At 40.0% G+C, this 14,860-nt stretch overlaps 1 pseudogene; it reads left to right on the top strand.

Annotated features, from left to right (window-relative positions):
• LOC103304724 (glycoprotein endo-alpha-1,2-mannosidase-like protein) overlaps window positions 1-14,860 on the top strand; it is a 57,159-nt pseudogene that overhangs the window by 2,062 nt on the left and 40,237 nt on the right.

Genomic DNA, 14,860 nt, shown 5'->3' with positions numbered 1-14,860 from the left:
AGGGAGTGGTTAGGGGGTGATCAGGCTGGCAGACAGAAGCGGTTAGGGGCAATCAGGAAGGCAGGCAGGCAAGCAGTTGGGAGCCAGCAGTCCTGGATTGTGAGAGGATGTCCGACTGCCCTTTTAGGCCTGATCCCTAGCAGTCGGACATGTAGGGATCAGGCCTAAAAGGGCAGTCGGACATCCCTCGAAGGGTCCCAGATTGGAGAGAGTGCATGCTGGGCTGAGGGACACACACCCTCGTGCACGAATTTTGTGCACTGGGCCTCTAGTAACATTATATAATTATCAGGTGTACAATTCAATATCTGTTGGTCACTCACCACCCTAAGTCCCCCTTTGCCCACTTTGCCCTGACCCTACCCCCTTTTTCCTCTGGTAACCACTATTCTATTGTCTGTATGTATGAGTTTATTTTTCTTTGTTAGTTCATTTGTTACTTTTTGTTTTATATTTCATATATGATAAATCATACTGTTTTTGCCCTTTTCCATCTGACTTGTTTCACTTAGCATAATAATATCAAGATCCATCCATGTTGTTGCATGCCGAAACCGGTTTGGCTCAGTGGATAGAGCGTCGGCCTGCGGACTCAAGGGTCCCAGGTTCGATTCCGGTCAAGGGCATGTACCTTGGTTGCGGGCACATCCCCAGTAGGGGGTGTGCAGGAGGCAGCTGATCGATGTTTCTCTCTCATCGATGTTTCTAACTCTCTATCCCTCTCTCTTCCTCTCTGTAAAAAATCAATAAAATATATTAAAAAAAAACACTCATGAGCATACTCATGAGTCTCCTTTAAAAAAAAAAAAAAGATCCATCCATGTTGTTGCAAATGGCAATATTTCATCTTTTCATGGCTGAATAGCATTCCATTGTATATACGTACCACATCTTCTTTATCCAATTATCCATTGGTGGACACTTAGGTTGTTTCCATGTCTTGGCTGTTGTAAATAATGCTGCAATGAACATAAGGACACACATATATTTTCAAATAAATGTTTTCATATTTTTCAGCTAAATAGCCAGAAGAGGAATTGCTGAATTATATGGTAGTTCTATTCTTAATTGTTTGAAGAACCTCCATACTGTTTTCCATAGTTGCTATATTAATTTATATTCTCACAAACAGTGTTCAAAGGTTCCCTTTTCTCCACATCTTCTCCAACACATTTCTTTAAATTTTTTTTTCAATTACAGTTTATATTCAATATTATTTTGTATTAATTTCAGGTGTACAGCATAGTGGTCAGACAATCATATACACTGAGTGGCCAGATTATTATGATATCTGAATGCATAATAATCTGGCCACTCAGTATATATATATATATATATATATATATATATATATATATATATATATATTAGAGGCCCAGTGCATATATATATATATATATATATATATATATATATATATATTAGTGGCCCAGTGCATGAATTTGTGCATGGGTGGGGTCCAGCCAGCTTGTCCAGGGGGAGGGGACATGGGTGGTTGGCCGGCTTGCCTGCTGGTTGAACTCCTGGTCGAGGGGACAATTTGCATATTAGCCTTTTATTATATAGGATATACTGAGTGGCCAGATTATTATGCGTTCAGAGATCATAATAATCTGGCCACTCAGTGTAATTTACATAGTGATCCCCCTGATATTTCAAGTACCCACCTGGCAGTATACTTAGTTATTATAATTTTATTGACTATATCCCCTATACTGTACATTACATCCCCATGACTATTGTGGTTTTAGTTTGTATGTCCCTGATAAATAGTAATGTTGAACATCGTTTCATATGTCTGTTGGCCATCTGCATATCTTCCTTGGAAACATGTCCTCTGCCCATTTTTGAATTGAATTGTCTGGGTTTTTTTGTTGTTGTTTTTGGGTTATAAGAGTTCTTCATATATTTTGGATATTAGCACTTTATCAGAAGTATCATTTGCAAATATTTTTCCCCCATTTGATTTACAAATGCCTGATTCATTGCTAGCATTCCTGGAACTCTTCTGTTTCAAAACAAATCTTTTAGAGGTATATTCACCTCTTTTATTGGTGTGAAAATGATGTTTTGTGAGTGTATCAAGGTTGGAAGGCTTTCTTTGTTTTAATGACTTTCAAAGAAGGCAGTGTTCTCTAACACAAAGAGCACTCACTGGCTTTGCAGACAAATAGAAAAAATGGCCGTTGATCTCAGCTCTCTCACTGACAAGCTGTGTTGCCTAAAAGAAGTTACTTGACTTTTCTGATCCCATTTTCTATTTAAGAGTAATAATACCTACATCAGGGTAAATATTTTAAAGGTGAAATGAGATTAGGGTCATATAAAGATACCTGGCACATAGTGGAAGCTCAATAAAAGTTAATCCTTTTCGCCGAAACCAGTTTGGCTCAGTGGATAGAGCGTCGGTCTGCGGACTGAAAGGTCCCAGGTTCGATTCCGGTCAAGGGCATGTACATGGATTGCGGGCACAGCCCGGGTAGGGGGTGTGCAGGAGGCAGCTGGTCGATGTTTCTCTCTCATCGATGTTTCTAGCTCTCTATCCCTCTCCCTTCCTCTCTGTAAACAATCAATAAAATATGTTTTTTTTTAAAAAGTTAATCCTTTTCCCTTTAGGATTATCCACTGAAAAAGCATTACTTCTTCATTAATTTATTTTTAAATGTCATTCCCTGGGCTACCTAGTTAGTTTTGTCTTCAGGTAACTTATAGCTTCTATTTACACATCAAATTCACCCTTCAAATATGTAATTTTGTCACCATTACAGACATTCTCAAGAATACCGTCCGAACTCTGGAGCTGGTCCCCTAGAAGGGGTTTTAAAAATTTTTTGATAGTGGCAGCATCACTGAGATAATTGACTAGACCCCTATGGGCTGGCTAGTTTCACATACATTTGCTTAAAGTTCAACAAATAGCATCCAGGCTTATGATTTTCCAAGCATATCTTTAGATACATCACCATCATTTCAGAATGAATACAACTTGCCTCATGCCTTACCAGAGCATCTTTGACTATAACTGCCTTTGTGGGGAACATTACAGGAGCAAAGACCCTAAAGAGACTAGCTCTTGGTAGGCCCTGTAGCCTGATTACAAGACTAGTTCATGCTTTAGGACCATCTTGAATTCAGGAGTGGCCTTAAGGTTCAAAGACAAAAGCAGACTTTAGAGGAGTTAATGAATGAATGCATGATGGAAAATGTTTCCCTTGGGCCAGAACTCCTGTTGATTCCTTACATATTCCCAGTCCCTAAGTCCTAGAGGCTTCTAGTCACATATGACAAATGGCTGAACATCCAAGTGAAGTGACCTGCCATTCAATAAACCATATCTCAGCCAATTTAGAAGATAGCTCATTTTCTCTTAAGGATCTCTTCTTCCTTCATCTCTATGAACATCCCAAATGTGATCCATTGAGGCCTTTACCCCTGCTGAGGGAAGACAAGCTCCTCTAACCTTCCTGCAGGATCTTTCTTCCTTGTAGAAAGATCTTGGAAGGGCTCTGAAGGTTTTATTGCTTCAAGTTATGCTTGGCCAAATTACTCACAAGGGCTGAATCCTCTTAGGGGTGTCTGCCTGAGAGAAGGAGATCTATTCAGATGGGGGCCTGCATTGAAGCTGCCGACAAAGACCAATTAGTCTTGATTGTGCTGGCTGCATTTGGAGGGTGACTGCCCTCAGACCACCAACTCGTGCCACAAAAGTACTCATCCCACCCAGGAGTCAGCTGCTTTCCCTCATTTCCCAATCAAGCTTCACATGACCCCTGGGTCAAATGCCTCTCTCTTGCCCTTGCTTTAGCTCCTGCCAGGTTGTGGATAGTGCTCTTCATCACAACTGCATTCTTTTCCCACTCTGTCATAAAGCTGGCCATGTTTTTTTATTGTCATGATAAATGAAGCAGTCTAACCTTCCCTATAGAAAATTCACATAACTTCATTTTCATCTATTTTGTCTCTTTCTGGCCCAGACTATAAACTTTATTTGGAGGAATTCAGGTCTAGTTTTTGGATTATTCAGCCATTTATAAGGTTAAATGTTTCTATGACTGGATGTCACAATCACAACAATGAGATGATATATTTTATTCAGTCAAACATCTTTTATTAAGCACCTACAAAATTCAATGTAGTGTGTTGCAATATACGATATAACTCCTCCTTTTCTCTCCAATACCTTGTTGCCAATAAATGACAATGATAGCAATTGCTTACTTTCTTTATGCATTTTGTAGGCTGCCACTGTGTAAGTGTTACACATATTTCCTTTAATCCTCATGCGTCCTTTATGCACAATTTTAAAATACAAATCTTTAAAAACCCAAAGTTGATTCATATCATTTTTTCATAACTAATTTGACAGTAAAAGCTGACCTGAACTTTTTCATGAACTGACATGTGGCTATTTCTCATTTTATCCCATTTTGGGTAATTATTCTTTTGTTTCACTGAATACTGAAGTATTTGCTTTCAAGCCATATCCCAGACCACTGGGAGTATTTTGTAGGATACAAAATGTATGCTATACTTTTTAAAATTCAAAATTTTCTGACGTCTAAAATTCTCATGGCCTTAGAATTTTAAGATAAGGAAACAATACTATTATTGTGTCCATTTTATAAATGCTGAGGTTGAGGCTCAGAGAAGTGAGGCAACTTTCCCATAATAGCACCATCAGGAACTGGTAGTACCAGGATTGAAACCCATTTTTTTTCTGGTTCCAGAGACAGCGTGCTTAACCACTGAGAAATACCAATATATTTTCAGAAAACACACTCTAACAACTATAATGAAAAAGGCTCAGACTAAGGGCTATAGAGAATTTGAGGAGAAAAAAGGGGACCTCCCATTGGGAATTTAGTCAAAGCTCTAAGGAGGGTACATATGGAACTGTACCTTGAAGGAAAGAGTGAAATGTGAAAGAGGGAAGTAAGTTTCTCAAGGAGTGCTTGGGTAAATAGCAAGCAGCTCTGGCCAGGGAGGGGAGAAGCTGGAAATCAGAATGAGAAGATAGATCAGGGCCAGAGTATGAAGGGCCCAAGTAACTAGACCAAGGAGTTTTTAATGAGAACCAATTATGTTCCCCTTGCAGATCCCAAAGCATTTATTGGGCATCATGTCATTCAGCTTCCATCCTACTTTAGAGTGGCAAAGAGCAGATATGAACATCCCCATATACTGTTGCTAGTTTTATTTTATTTTACTTCCTATTTTTTATTAAGCAGATTAGCACTATGTGTCAAAAAGACAGCCAAAGAAAGTGAGGTAGTCAAGAAGAGCAACAGCCATAAACATCTACAGTAGAAGTATCTGTGCTGGGCTTTGTTGCCTCTTTTTCAGCAGAGAGTTAAAATTTAACCAGGGCACTCCTGCCTTACTGCAGCTGGCAGGGATTCAGTGGGAACATAGCCGGCACCCCCATGATAACCCCCAACACCCCCTTCTGTACTTAAACAACAGTTCCTCCCTCCTCCTCCTCCTCCTCCTCCTCCTCCTCCTCCTCCTCCTCCTCCTCTTCCTCCTCCTCCTCTTTTCCCTCCCCCCCTTAGGAATCCCAGTAAAGGTCTTAGAGGGATATATTCATTACCAAGAATTTAAACCTAGAATCTAAATATGTTCAGTTTTGTCATGAATAATCAAAATTCTAAATTGATATTTTAGAAATCAGGTCCAGTTCATGAGTAGTGAATTGAGTGTGTCTAATTACATTTTAGCAGCTGCTAATAATGTAATTTTGTGTTATGCCCGATTTGCACTGAATTACTTTAATGACACACATTGTATTTATTTTCCTTTGATGTAATAGTAATCAAACACTAAAGAATCAACTTAGGCATGGTAAAAACAATTTATTATTTTTTAAGTTTGAAGATAAGTGATTTTTTAAAAGAAAATAATAAATCATATAAAAATAATAGCTTAACACTGATAAATGCATTTCTTTTCTCTGGTATTTATTTTTATAAACAAAATTATTTAATGAGCACAAAACATTTGTTTTTTATTCAAGTCTATATTGTTTGATGCAAACCAAGTGTTTGCAAATACACATTTGATTGACAAGCTAATGAGATTCTTCCTCTCCCCAAAACCCCAAAATATCCTTCTGGAATAAAAAAAAGCCAGATTCCTAAGTTTCTGGTATATGAGTTAAAGAAGCACAGCATCCATTTAAATAGACTCCCCAGTGGAAACTTGTATTTCCAAAGTGAGACTAGAGGAAAGAAACAGTGTAAAAACAGGAACAAATACAGCTTTAAGAGAAAAAAAAAACATGCAAAGAAAATAGGCATATATTTCTCCCACAGGTCAGAAGAAAGTTCTACATGAGATCTTTATTAGGGTGAAAATAAAGTTGAATTTTGGACCAAAAAACAATGGCCAAAAAATTAGAATGGCACATTATGAAATGTCAGCTCTGTATTTTTCCATTCACTTTAAGAAATTGAAGAACCAAGCATCTGATATTGTACCTATATATAACTGTTTTCTGCAGTACACATGGATCAATGTCCTTTGTATTTGAAATGATCTATAAGAGAGAAGCAGAAAGAAGTACTCTCTGTCTGTGGGATACTGGCTGACATCACTACAGCCATGGCTGACCTACCATACTCAGCCTTTGCTTCCTTGCCTTCTGGGACCTACATGGGAAAAACTTGAAATGTACAGGTCTTCCCTCCAAGAGAGTCAGAGATATTTTGCAGTTTGTCAAGAGTAGGAGGCTAATTTCATCCCCATTATTGCTCATGCCCAAGTGATTGGAGTAATGGCTTGCCAAGAGGGGAGGGTTGATGGGAGAGGTCCACCCCAGGTGCAGGCAATAAGCAGTGGAAGGGTACAATGCTCATGGATAATTCAAAAATAGTAGTAAAACTGATTAAAAGTCTGTCTGCTTTCATGTGCATCATGTGCTAGCCATTCTAAACAATGTCAGTGGTAAAACACTCCTTCCTGCGGGGTTGCCTGCTCCCACTGCTGCCTCCCAAACTCAGGTATATATTGAGCTGAGGGTGGAGGTAGGGCTCTAAGCCCTCACATACTGGAAGAGTTACCAAGTCCCCAGACTTTCCAGTCTATACTATTTTCTTGTAATAGTGGAAATTATTGTATTATTCTGCAACTAACACCAAAGTCACTCTTCTGTCAATCTCTAACTGGCTCTGAAAAGCAGTTGCCATTTCTGCACCCATGCTCTATGGCCTTTGCAGGACTTTTTTCACCATCACAGCAGCTCCTGCCATTGTATGGGTTGGTTCTCTCCCTGCCAAGGTTTGCAGCTCTTTTTAGCTTCCTAAAGGTGGTTGTGGCTCCCTTAGTTGACAGAGCCTTCTGTTGAGGAATTTAGGACAAGTTGCCAAGGGCTGGCTTGAGGCTACTTTAGTGACACCACCTGATGTCTTATTCTGCCAACAATCAGCACTGTCCCCCCTCCCACAGTCAAAGCTCACAGTCTTTGGATCTTTCCAGCTTCAGAGTAAATTCTCTCCTTACCCAGAGCACTATCTTCAGAGGTTAGTGGAGGAGGGGATAGATTTAGGCTTCATCCTAGGGCCCTGGAGACCAACTCCAAGTGCTAAAGTTCTCTTCACCTGACCACTCCTTCAGGGCTGTTTTAGTATAGCAGTCCAGATTTGATCTTGTCTGTATGTCATGGGGAAGGGGATTATACCCTATGCTTGAGTCAAAGAGCATGGAAACCTATGCAACTGCTTCTATGATCCATGGAAATACAGAGGTTGAGTTATCTCAAGACAGCCTTGCATTGGCTTTCTCAGTGCATCTTCCTTACAATGGATGGTCTTTTTCTTAATCTGTTTTTGGATGATATATGGATCTCTTTGAGAATCTAATGCAAATAATGCACCCTCACTTCAGAAAAGCGTATCCCTGTATTTATGTCCAGAATTTTCCATGCCATTTAATTGGGTTTAGTTATGGGAATCCATGGACCTTAGATTAAGAACTCCTGGTCTAAAAAACAACAACAACAAAAGAATAAAAAATAAAAAAAGAACTCCTGGTCTAGGAAGTCCTTCTTATCTTGCTATCTCTTACTCCCCAGAAACATATCCAGGGTAATCTTCTCTGCTAGGCATGAATTGGAAAATCTAATGTTGTAAAGACATTGCTTTTCCCCACAGTGAGCTATGAAATCAACACTACCCTACTCAAAATCAGAGTTGTATTTTATAGTCATAAACAATCTATTTTTTAAAATATATGTGGAAATTCAAAGAATCTAGAATAACCAAACACATTTGAGAAAGAAAAACAGTGTTGACATTTCTATATGTTTCAGAATATCTTAAAAAAAAACTTGATCTAGAATAAAACATTTGGATGATTCACACTATCTCATTTCAACAAACCATGGTGGAAAATGGATATCTGTATGGAAAAGCACATCTTAATCTCTAATTTACACCATATAAAAATTAATTTTATATTGATTAAAGACTTAAACTTACAAGCTAAAATCATGAAACTTCTAATGAAGTTTTATAATATCTTCATTATCTTGGGGTAGACGAAATTTCTTAAGACACAAAAAGCATTAACAGTGCCCTAACTGGTTTGGCTCAGTGGATAGAGCATTGGCCTGTGGACTTAAGGGTCCCAGGTTCGATTCCAGTCAAGGGCATGTACCTTGGTTGTGGGCACATCCCCAGTAGGGGGTGTACAGGAGGCAGCTGATTGATGTTTCTCTCTCATCAATGTTTCTAACCCTCTCTCCCTCTCCCTTCCTCTCTGTGAAAAATCAATAATATATATATATATATATATATATATATATATATATATATATATATAGCATTAGCGGTAACAAAATTGATAAAGTAAAATTCATCAAATTTAAAAGATCTGCTTATGAACAGACACAACTAAGACACTGAATGGGCCAGACACAAACAGGACTTGTATATAACTGTACACAGAATATATAAGGAGATCACTAAAATAAATAATAGATGAACAACACCCCAAATGCCAAAAGACTTGAATAGACAATTTATAAAAGAAGGTATAGGAATGGCCAATAAGCATATGAAAAGGACTCAATATATGGTAAAGGCTTAAACTAGAAAGTATGCCATTTTAAGAGTTAGCTTCTGAGAAACTATACTAGGCATTAAAACAATAATATATTGCTTTTTTAAGAATACTAAATTACCAGATAAAATAACTAGAGCATAAAAATTAGAATTCTGGAAGGATCCAAACCTTTCAAGGTTGATTTGGTTGGAGTTGGTTGAGGAGATTGGCAATGCAGATGAAAGTGATCCTGAGCTTCCTCAAGTGGTCTTTACAATACACAGAGGACTCTGGTGGAACCAGAGCCACTAAAGAACACTTGTTCTACCAGCTGCCACATTTCAAAGTTTGCTAAAGTTAATGAAAATGATGTTTCTATTTCAGAGGAGATATTGATGTCATCAGTAAATTTACACATGATACAAACTGGTCTGTGTCATATTTTCAAACTCCAACATACAAATGAGCAGAATATGGATTACCAATAAGAACTTCATGAGCTTAGTGATGGAAACTCCTCAGTCCTACATTGCCATCGCTATCTACTTTGACTTTATACCTTTAAGCCAGCCCTCCCTCTCCATGCCATGTCCAGAGAAGAGCACATAAATGCAAGCATTTTAGATGTGTTTTCTACCATCACCTGATTTTTTTTTCACTTTATCCCTCAGACTCTGTTCTGTTCAAGTTCCTCCTAGCTCCTGTTTCATGATGCTTTCTAATGGCTGAGATTTTCAGCCATCTTCTTTTTTCCCTGTTTCTGGCTTTCATAAATAAGTTGTTGGCTCCTTGGATTCAAACTATGACACTAATCTACCTGTTGAAGGTCCCGTGATATATCTAGGTCATGTTAATATATCAGAAATCTTGTGCTCCAGAAAAGTTTCCATTTGGTGGGTTTTGCTATAGATGAGGATCTGAAAGATTAAATCCTGATCAACTGAATTAGAGAGGATTTGGGATAATATTGAAAGGGGATACAAGGTACTGGAACTTAACATTGTCTTCAGAGTATCAGACAATAGGGATTGGGAGGGGAAAAAGATGGTGACTGGCAAGAAGGAGAGTGTGTGAGAGAGTAAGGGAACTATTGAGGAGTGTGTGGACGTGTGATGTGTGTGTGTGTGTGTGTGTGTGTGAGAGAGAGAGAGAGAGAGAGAGAGAGAGAGAGAGAGAGAGAGAGAGTTAGGAAGAGTTAGATCCTGCAGGTCTTCCAAGGGGCTGCAAAACTGGACAGTCTTAGACAGCGAAACCCCGCTGCCACTGCAAACACTCTGGAGTGGTCAGTGCTGGCACAGAAGCCAAGCCATCTTGAAGAACAGAATTGCTTGAGACTAGCATCCTAGCCTCATCACCACCCAATCTGGTCTCAGACGCAAACTGGGGCCCTATAGCCACTCGGGACAAAGACCTGACACCACAGCCGCAGACACACGGACACCAAGACTCCAGACATCCCAGCTGCAGATTTCTGTGAGTCACAGAGCACATCCCACTCCCCACCAGCCTGCTGCAGCGGCATAGGAACTGCTAGACCCACACCACACAAGTAGGCCTCCTGCCCACACAGGACAGCTGCGCTACCTGACTTTGAGCCTGGGCACACAGACACGGGGAGTCTGTTTCCTGCAGTGCACACTGGTATGACCAGACCCCATGCCCACACAGGGTGGCTGCACTACCTGGATTTGAGTCTGGGCGGGCGGACATAGGGAGTCTGTTTTCCGCAGTGCACACTTGTGCGACCATACCCCACGCCCACACAGGGCAGCTGTGCCACATGACTTTGATTCTGAACGAGCGCACACAGAAGTCTGTTTCCCACAGCGCAGGAGTGGACCTCCTGCCTACACAGGGCAGCTGTGCAACCTGGTCCCACAAGCAGACTGGGGACACTGATTCTCCATGTGAGAGGCAGCACTGAGCACCAGTGACTTGACTCTGTTTCTCATCGCGCACACATGGGATCCCTGATTCCCAGTGCATGCATACTAAGAGCCAGTGACTCCAATTCTCGATGCATGCACACACAGGGACCCTGATTCTCAGTGTGAGGTTGCACCAAGCAACAGAGACCCTGATACTCAATTCTCGGCATGGGCACAGAGGGACTTTGACTCCTGGCATGCGCTAGGGGACTCTGATTTTTGGCATACGCTAGCAGGGTCTCTTTTTTGGTGTGGCACAGGCGGGGTCCATGATTCATTGAGCGCCTGTGACTCTGATCCTGGGTGAGTGTGTCTCCCACCGACCCTCAGCAGCCACACGTCTTAGTGTCAGAGCTCTTCAGTGACATTCAGGTGGCTTGAAGCTCCCACTGCACATGGCCCAGGCCCCCGCAACTCAACATTTGGACCTTCTGGTGATAGTTAGAATGGGGAGACAACAAAACAATACCCAGAGGAAAGAAAAAGAGGACTCTCCAAGAAAAGAAATAAGTGAAATGGAGGCATGCAACATGACAGAAAAAGAATTCAGAGTAATGGTTGTACAGTTCATAAACCAGATGAATGAGAAAATAAACAACCTATGCAAAAATCAGGAAGAAATCAAAAGTAATATAGCTACAATGAAAAATGCCATGGAAGATTTCAACAGTAGACTAGAAGAAGCAGAGGACCAAATTAGTGAGTTGGAAGATAAGGTAGAGAAACCAGCCCAATCTGAACAGCAACTGGAGAAAAAAATTAAAAAGCAGGAGGAGAGCCTAAGGGAGCTTTGGGACAACACAAATGAAGTAACATACGTATAATAGGAGTGCCAGAAGGACAAGAAGAGCATCAAGGATTAAAGAATCTATTTGAAGAAATAATGACAGAAAACTTCCCAGATATGGGGAAGAAAAAAGTTACACAAGTACAGAGTCCCAAGCAACATGAATCCCAAAAGACCCATACCAAGAGATGTCATAATTTCAATGGCAAATGTTTACAACAAAGAGAGAATCTTAAACACTGCAAGAGAGAGAGAGAGTTACCTACAAAGGATTCCCATCAGATTATCAAATGATTTCTTAATAGAAACACATCAAGCTAGAAGGGAATGGAATGAAGTATACAAAGTGATGCAAAGCAAAGGACTGAACCCAAGAATACTCTATCCAGCAAGACTATCAATCAAAATTGAAGGGGAAATCAGGAGCTTCACAGACAAAAAAAAGGCTAAGGGAGTTTATTACTACCAAGCCAGTAATGCAATAAATCTAAAGGGAATGCTGTAAAAAGAAGAAATAGAAAGGGAGGAAGGAACACATGCATAAAGTACAGAAATGGCTACAAACAAGTACCTATCAATAATAACACTAAATGTAAATGGATTAAATGCTCCAATCAAAAGACATCGAGTGACTGAATGGATAAGAAAATATGACCCATATATATGCTGTCTATAGGAGACCCAGCTCAGAACAAGGGACTCAGACAGACTGAAAGTGAAGGGATGGAAAAATATCTATCAGGCAAATAGAAATGAAGAAAAAATCTGGTGTAGCAATACTTATATCTGACAAAATTACAAAATAGACCTCAAAGTGGAGACCATAGCAAGAGACAAGGAAGCCCACTTCATAATTCTAAAGGGATCGATACAACAAGAAGATATAACTCTGGTAAACATTTATGCACCCAATGCAGGAGCACCCAAATACATACAAAAAACAAAACACTTCTGGAAGATATCAGGGGAGAGATTGACAGCAACACAATCATAGTAGGAGACTTTAATACCCCATTAACATCACGGGAGAAATCCTCTATACAGATAATAGGGTTTGTTCACTTCTCTTGCTCTGAAAACATCAGCCTTCATAGCTACATTGCACTAATAGTGGGCTGCTAACAATGAGAACCATTGTTGTGAAATGCCTATAGTTGACTAATGGACACTCCTTGAGATGGTCAGGATGGTCCAGATTGCTAATTACCATTATGGAAAAAATATTGTCCTGATTTATCAAATCCTTATCCCAGTTAGGGAGCTCAAAATGTCAGTCACTTATCACTGAGTATCTATGAATAGCCTTAATTATGATATCCAGCCTCTACCCCTACAAAGCAGATCCCCAGAGCAAAGTCTGTGTCACACCAAGCTCAAGATTGTCCAAATTTTCCTGTTGAAAATACCCTATTTGGGGACTTAGGCTAGTAGAAGTCTTTCAACCTGTCATTGGTAAGGAAGAACTCCTGCACTATAAAATACCATGACTTTAGACAATGATGATAACTGTCATCTCTAAAATGTGGTCTCGTGTGCGTTGTCCAGACTCAGAGTCAACATTGCCGTGCTGAGTGAAACCAGACTTCCTGTTGAAGGCAGCCCCTGAGAAGGATTCCAGCTGCAGTTTTCCTTGTAGAGATCTCTACCCTCAAGCATGAAGGCTATCAGGTGTTGGCTTTACAATGGGACAATCACTTGTCTCAAAGCTCCCCAACTTGCTGAGTGGTATTAGTGACCTTCTGGTGACCCCACACCTACCGTTCAAACTCAACCCCAGTGCTCCTGACTTAGCATAATGACTAGAAATGATGAGAAAGAGCAAATGGATCTACATGAAGTTAGTGTCATCAGAGAACAAGCTGATTGTCATGAGGAGACTTTGCCCAGGAAAGAAAGTCATCTGTTCTCTCAGGAGTGAAAGCAAGAATATACCTGGGTTTCTCTTCCTTACCAAATATTGCAAGCAGTTGTTCATGTCACTAATTCCATCTTCTGCCTACTACTTAAGGCCGTGGTCAGCAAACTGCTGCTCTTGAGCCACATGTGGCTCTTTGGACCCTTGAGTGTGGCTCTTCCACAAAATACCACAGCCTGGGCAAGTCTATTTTGAAGAAGTGGTGTTAGAAGAAGTTTAAGTTTAAAAAATTTGGCTCTCAAAAGTAATTTCAATCGTTGTACTGTTGATATTTGGCTCTGTTGACTAATGAGTTTGCCGACCACTGAATTAAGGCAAATGGCAGTTGGGTGCAAACACATTTTTAGCAGCATTACCAGTTTGTCATGCTTGTCAATGGGATCAACAGAACACTAGGGTAACCAAAACCTTTGAGGATTCGAGTGCTATCATGATAAATACCTCATTTCTGACCCCAAAGTATAGAAAACAGTCACTAACTTGGAAAAAGAAGGGGAAGAGAAAGAGAACTGCCCTACCCAAATGTATAAATGGTCTGAGTTGTAGAATACTTTAATAATATTGAAGAGCATATGAGCTTGGAATAAAGGAAAAGGAAATATAAATTGATTAGGTGGGTAGTGACTTTGGAACCAGAGATCCTGAATTGTAATCCTGGCACTACCATTGATCGCCTGTGTCATCTTGGAATAGTAACTTGCAGTCAAAGTTCCAACATCAAAAACCAGTGAAATAACTATATTTCCCCAGCCAATTTTTTTTTCCCAGCCAATTTTGATATGAACCTAAAACTTCTCTAAAAAGAAAATCTAGTAAAAGATGAACCCAATATTAACTTTATTACCTGCCTCAAAGGAATATTGTGGAGATTATGGGTATCAGTTACTAGAGTTTTGTTGTTTATTCTGAAACCTATCCATATATACTTTCTCTTGTGATGCCTTGACCGGGGTCTCGCAGACAACATTTCTTATCTTCCAATTGATTTCCTGTTAAGCTCTGTCAATGGAGTCACTAGCAGGGGTGGGGAAAGTCTGGCCCACAGGCCATATAAAGCCTGTGAAATTATTTGGTCTGGCCCTGCCAAGGCATTAAGGGTGAGTTAATTAAATGTTTGGCCAAATATAGCAGGATAATTTTTAAGTTGATAATTTTTATGGCCCACGAATTATGTCATAAATTCCCAAATGG

The sequence above is a fragment of the Eptesicus fuscus genome, chromosome 1, assembly GCF_027574615.1.
Source record: "Eptesicus fuscus isolate TK198812 chromosome 1, DD_ASM_mEF_20220401, whole genome shotgun sequence".
Classification (NCBI taxonomy): Eukaryota; Metazoa; Chordata; class Mammalia; order Chiroptera; family Vespertilionidae; genus Eptesicus; species Eptesicus fuscus.
Note: the sequence above shows the minus strand (reverse complement) of the source record. Positions and strands in the feature narration are given on the sequence as shown.